Genomic DNA, 6,198 nt, shown 5'->3' with positions numbered 1-6,198 from the left:
GAGCCTGCTTCTCCCTCTGCTTGTGCTGTCTCCCTTTCACCACCTCTCTCAAGTAAATAAAATAAAATCTTTAAAAAAAAAAAAAAAAAGACAGCATGAAGCCATATTCCCCTTGATTCTGCTGTGGCACATTTGTTCACCAGAATGTATGTGTGAAAACCAATCCCATACTGGTTAGTGTTATAGGACACAGTAGATCCATAACTGCCCCATAGTTCATATGAGATCATGCCAGAAGGCGTGACTGAAAAGATCCTTCCTTGTCTTTATGGTTAAACTGAACAAGTTCTGGAGACTATCCTGGGGCAGGGGGAGATTCAATATTTTGTTGATGAATTTCTAATCAAGCCAAGACTAGAGGAAGAGTTAAGCAAGATGTGTTTTACTGAAGAAGGCTGTTCACTTGTGAAGGAAAGGTACGCTTCTGTTTTACAATTGCAGCTGCCATACATAACTAGAAAGACTAAGGGTCTTGCAGGGACCTTGATAACAGCTGTGGAGTCACTTCTCTATTGAGCAGTGAAGGAGGAGGGAAGATGCCCTACTTCCAGGACAGTAGGAATGCTGGTGGCTCATCATTCCAATATGTCTTAAAAGAAAAGAAGAGAAACAGCATCAGGATTCCTCTCCAAGCTTGGTCTCCTAGACCAAGCTCTGGACTAAAAAATTGACATCATGTACCTGGAATTTTCAGTCTCAGCCATTTTCTCTTCCTCCATTTTATACATGAATCTGTCTGATCTGAGAATAGGAAGCAGAGTGGAAGAAGGGACAGAAGAGGATTGAGGACTTTGAATAAAACAAACAATTATTTGGTGTTATATTGGCTAAAGCTTAGATTAAAGAAATCTGGGGAGCCCAGGAAATGTTTTTTAGTCAAAGTATGAAGCTCTTTTTTCTTTGTCTCCTTTCACTTCCTCCTAAAATCCTGATTATAGAGACTTACCCAGTTTGATTTGAGGACATTCCAACCTTTGGTTCAAGAGATAAAGATTGTCATGATGACCTACAAAAGGCCTGGCCTTTGACTTAGTCTAATTTAGGTCACAGGGGCCACAGTTAGACATAAAATATTTTTTCTGGCATTATAGCCCATACTGAGGTCTGGGAAATGAGGACTTCTCCTTCAGGGAAGAGATAAGAAACACACCTATACTTGTTCTGTAATACCTCTGTACAGATCTCTGCATAAAGTCAGACCTAGGTTGTTTTCCAGAAAATTCTGGGAAATAAAGACACTTAATAAAACACTTTATCTTTAACATCCTCATGCTGTGATGTCTTAGGGCCAAAATAAAAAATGTTTGGGAAAATGGAGAAAATATTAGGAGCCTCATCACCTCTGATTCATAGTAGGTGTTTTTTTTTTTTTTAAAGATTTTATTTATTTGACAGAGAGAGAGAGGAATCACAAGTAGGCAGAGAGGCAGGCAGAGAGAGAGGGGGGAGAAAGCAGGTTCCCTGCGGAGCAGAGAGCCCGACACGGGGCTCGATCCCAGGACCCTGGGATCATGACCTGAGCCGAAGGCAGAGGCTTTAACCCACTGAGCCACCCAGGCGCCCCCATAGTAGGTGTTTTAATCCAAAGTAATTAGGTACCAAAACCAGATAGTCACTGTTCATTCCACTGTATGGAAAGCAGGAATAAAACTCTACTCTCAATTATAAAGGCTGGACAAATATTAAGAGTTAGAGAAGAGGGCTTTTGGGTAGCACAGTCGGTTAAGTGATTGCCTTCAGCCAGGTCATAATCCCAGGGTCCTGGAATTAAGTCCCATGTTGGGCTTACCCTGCTCTGTGGGGATCCTGCTTCTTCCTCTCCCTGCCACTCCCCCTGCTTGTGCTCTCTCTCGAATAAATTAATAAAATCTTAAAAAAAAAAAAAAAAGTTACAGAGGAGTTTGCGTGAAGTTCAGTATTCCACATCTCCTTTCGCGCTTGTGTTTAAAAATTGTCCCGGGCGCCTGGATGGCTCAGTGGGTTAAAGCCTCTGCCTTCGGCTCAGGTCATGATTTCAGGGTCCTGGGATGGAGTCTCGAGTCAGGCTTTCTGCTCCGCAAGGAGCCTGCTTTCTCCTCTCTCTCCGCCTCCATCTCTACCTATTTGTGATCTCTGTCTGTCAAATAAATAAATAAAATCTTTAAAAAAAAATTAAAATTGCTCCATGTTACAAAGGCAGATTATAGCTTGCTGGGAACCTAGTGAAAATAATCATGAAGCAGTGTGATTTGTTCCTCCTATCTGGGTCTCCAGTTACTCAGTGATGATGGATAAAATAAAGAAGGCTTGGAAGTTGAGCTGTTCAGAGATGTAGAAAGAAGGAACATTTTTCCTCACTCAGTTTTAATTTTCTCCTTCTATAATAACTTTTAAGACCTCATCTTAAATGGTTCAGTAGCCTGGAAGGGGATGTTAAATTAGCTATATTCACGGCGTTCTTATGCATAACCCTTTCACAAGATATGAGGATGGTTTAACAGTAGTACAATCTCGATTCTACCACTGATCGTCTGCTCTCAAATTGAAGGCCAAACCCCCCCAAACTTGGGAAAAGGGTCTGGCGCAATTTTCCATAATATTAGTGTAAAAATCTGAATCTACGTAGACTTGGGATGATGTAACTTACCCCCAGGGGATTTCTAAGGTGTAAAACCCATGGACTGTCTGTAATGCCCACATGTGTGACTATTAGAACTCCCTAGGGAATTGGGGCTGCATTGTGGTAGGCTTTCTAAGAGGAGCTTCCACTAGAAGGGGCACTAGAGCAGTAGTGGCCACAGAACCTTCAATTCTAGGGGCACCTGGTTAAAGCATCTGCCTTTGGCTCAGGTCATGATCCCAGGGTTCTGGGATTGAGCCTCGCATTGGGCTCTCTGCTCAGCAGGGCGCCTGCTTCCCCCCACCCCGCCCCCTCTCTGCCTGCCTCTCTGCCTACTCGTGATCTCTGTATGTCAAATAAATAAATAAAATCTTTAAAAAAAAAAAAAAAGAGCTTACAATTCTATGAAACAGAAGAGTCATGATATCCTCTCTCTCAGCTTGGTATCTCACATTGACTCTGGTCTATGACTCTGCCAGACCACACTAGACAAATCAAGGGAAACTCATAGAGCAAAAATCCTTTTCTCTTCCTGTGCCTTCAAGAAATTCTTTTCTATGAAGCCAAACCATGAAATTAATAGGTGATTTGGGCATGAACAACTTCTCTGAGTAAAAATTTGTATTTTTCTACCTATCGTCCTGCACTGGAGGCGAGGAAGCATGATAAATCAGACAAATGATGGGGACGTAGCATGATGCTGCACTGCATGTCCATAGCTCAGTCTCAGTTTACCTGACTGCAAGGAAGATAGGAGGGGTTGGAGATCAAACCTAAAGATAACTGCTTGTTATATAACCAAGATATCTTGAACCTGGAGTTGCTTGAGTGAATGAATGAGCCCTGACCTACTCACACCGATAGGTGGGTTACATTCCTGCCAGATACACTCCCTAAGCCCTCCACATCTTCTGTTTCAGTATTTCTGTATAAATCACTGAGAGAATTATTATGTGAGCTCAAGAATCAGCGTGGAAGCCTCTGGTCTAATCTTCTCACAATTGGTGTTACTGAACATACAGACCCTGCTGCTTCTAGATGCTTTTACCATGTGATTTGCTACGCTTCCCACCACTCTGCACAAGGCCACGTCTCCTCTGTGGAGCAGCAGTGGACCAGTTCACCCTGCGTACCAATGCCCTCATCCTTGTTCGGCAGACATGCGTAGTGGTCCCCTTCAGAGTAGGGAGAGTTAGCTTGCACTTCCGCCTTATGCTCTTGTAGGGAAGGAAAAAGCTCTTTTCTCTCTATGTAAAGCTCTTTCAGTGAGATTAGAACAGTTCTCTCTGCCTCTTTTAGAAGAGTTGGCAAAGCAAGACTACTTGGTCCCCAGTGTGTGGAAGTGTTGAGTAGGATGGATCTTTCAGTTTCCACACAAAATACAGGGGAGCTGACACCACCCCCCTCCAACCATAAGCCACTCCCTCTTCAACCCTAACCCACCCCCAGTGTGATGAGGTCCAGGCTGATGTAAGGCCCAGGGCCATGTTCCACCTGGAAACATTGTTTTTCACTCATTCTCTTTTTTTATCCTATACTTTTAGTTATTTATCTCTGTGCCATAAATATAGTTGTAAAATGGTAGAATTTTGTAAGAGATAAAGACATTGCTTGAAATGAGAACCCCCAAATTTAACTTTGCCAGGAGGAGGTAGTGGGCAGACACAAGACACCTCAAAGATTTCCTTAAAAGGTTGTGTTGTCCTTGGCATGTTGTGATCCAGTTGAAGTTAAAAAATCATCGGATAAGACCAAGAAAGTTTAGGGGAAAAGGTATGAAATTCCATTTCTTTGACTTCAGTATCAGACCACTGTGCTCTTAACATCCTATGTGAGGTCTCTCCCCAGGACAGTAGAAAAGATTAATATTCATTTCATCTGTTGATTCAGGTGGCACAAGGACTGGCCACCAGGATCTTTTGTATGACCTACAAAAGATCGACCAGAAGCATAGTTTATTCAGGGTCATAAAGATTAATCTTGTGCATAAATTTGTATCTCAAGGCTTAAAGTTCCCATGAGACTGCATAAGTAAAACCACTTTTGTCCTCTGATTTCCTTTTTACCTATAAATATCTAGCTTTTTAAATGCTCTTTGGGCCAGTTTTAGCATCTTATAGTTCTGCTGATTAATTAGCTAATTAAAATAAAATCATTGATGTACATTTTGATATACATTTTGCATTTGCCTGAGGGTCCTAATTTTATCATTTTGAAAGTTAGTCATCAACAAGAGTTAAGAGATTTACAGATTTATTTGAGAGATGGTTTGGGGTTTTGTTAAAGACTGAGAAATTTATTATAAGGAGAAACAGATGCAGAGAAAAGTGAAGGAATTTGGAATTAAAAAGAAGAGAGGCCTAAAAGAGTTAAAAGGAGGAAAGTGGCTTTCCCAAAATTGAGCTTCCCCCTCTGGGTTTGACCTAGCTTTCCCTCCATCATTCCCATTCTACAATCAAGCCCAGTTGGTCCATAATGGGTGTCTCTGGTTCTTGAGCTTATACCAGTGTACCAGTGTTATAGCTTGTACCAGTGGCTAGAAATAGGGGTCTGTTAAGCAAGAGTGCCTCAGGAGGAGGCAGTGGGCAGATACAGACATGGACTACAGGACTACAAAGATTTCCTCATGAGGTTGTGTGGAAGTGGGGGGGAACCCTCAGAACACAAATTCCTTCACTGTGCATTTTTCTATCATGGAAGTGTTAGCAAGCTCCAGGCTCTCAATTTCACACTTCAGATCAACTGTAAGAAACCAGTCGAATAGTAATAAAATGTAAATATTTAAAGAAAGTTGGCTCATAAATATGAGACATACCAGGCAGTCTGTAAACTCCACTCATAGACAACTCTTTAAGTCTCCTTTCAGTGCCTCTGCACCTAGCATATCTGCCAGACAAAAATAAGTCCTCAGCTGTTTGAGGTATCTAAAAGATCATTTGGGGGTTTGAGGTGGGAAGAAACATTTTCTAAAATTTGAGATCTGTAAGCAAATGTTTGGGGCTACAAAGGCTTTCACAAGAAAGGTTCAGATGTGTGGGTGGGTGTAACAGAACAGCTAGAAGTCACAGAGACCTGTCTACATGCCAGGCATGTGCTAAGGTTTTTATAAACACAACTCATTTAGATGTCCATTTAGTAGGCAAGGGCAATTTCTACCCTGGATTCATAGAGGAGGACATTGAGGTTGAGGGAAGATATGGTTACAGGGTTTTATGGTTAGAAGGTAGCAGACTTGGGATTATAACCCAGGAAGAAGCCAAACTAGTTGTGGTAGAGAATATGGTTCAAATATTCAGGAGGCTCAGAGTAGAAGAAGGCCGTTTTTTTTTTGTTGTTGTTGTTTTGTTTTTTGTTTTTTTAAGTTTTTATTTATTTGTCACAGAGAGAGAGAGAGAGAGCACAGGCAGTGGAGAATGGCAGACCGAGGGAGAAGTGGGCTCCCTGCCAAGCAAGGAGCCAGATTCAGGACTTGATCCCTGAGCTGAAGACAGATGGTTAACCAACTGAGCCACCCAGGCATCTGAGGAAGGCCTTTTCTTACCATTCCTTTTCTTTTCTTTCTCCCTTCCTTTCTCCCTTCCTTTCTCCCTTCCTTTCTC

The sequence above is a fragment of the Mustela nigripes genome, chromosome 12 (genome assembly GCF_022355385.1).
Source record: "Mustela nigripes isolate SB6536 chromosome 12, MUSNIG.SB6536, whole genome shotgun sequence".
Taxonomy (NCBI): domain Eukaryota; kingdom Metazoa; phylum Chordata; class Mammalia; order Carnivora; family Mustelidae; genus Mustela; species Mustela nigripes.
The sequence above is the reverse complement of the archived record's forward strand: the minus strand, read 5'-3'. Positions refer to the sequence as shown.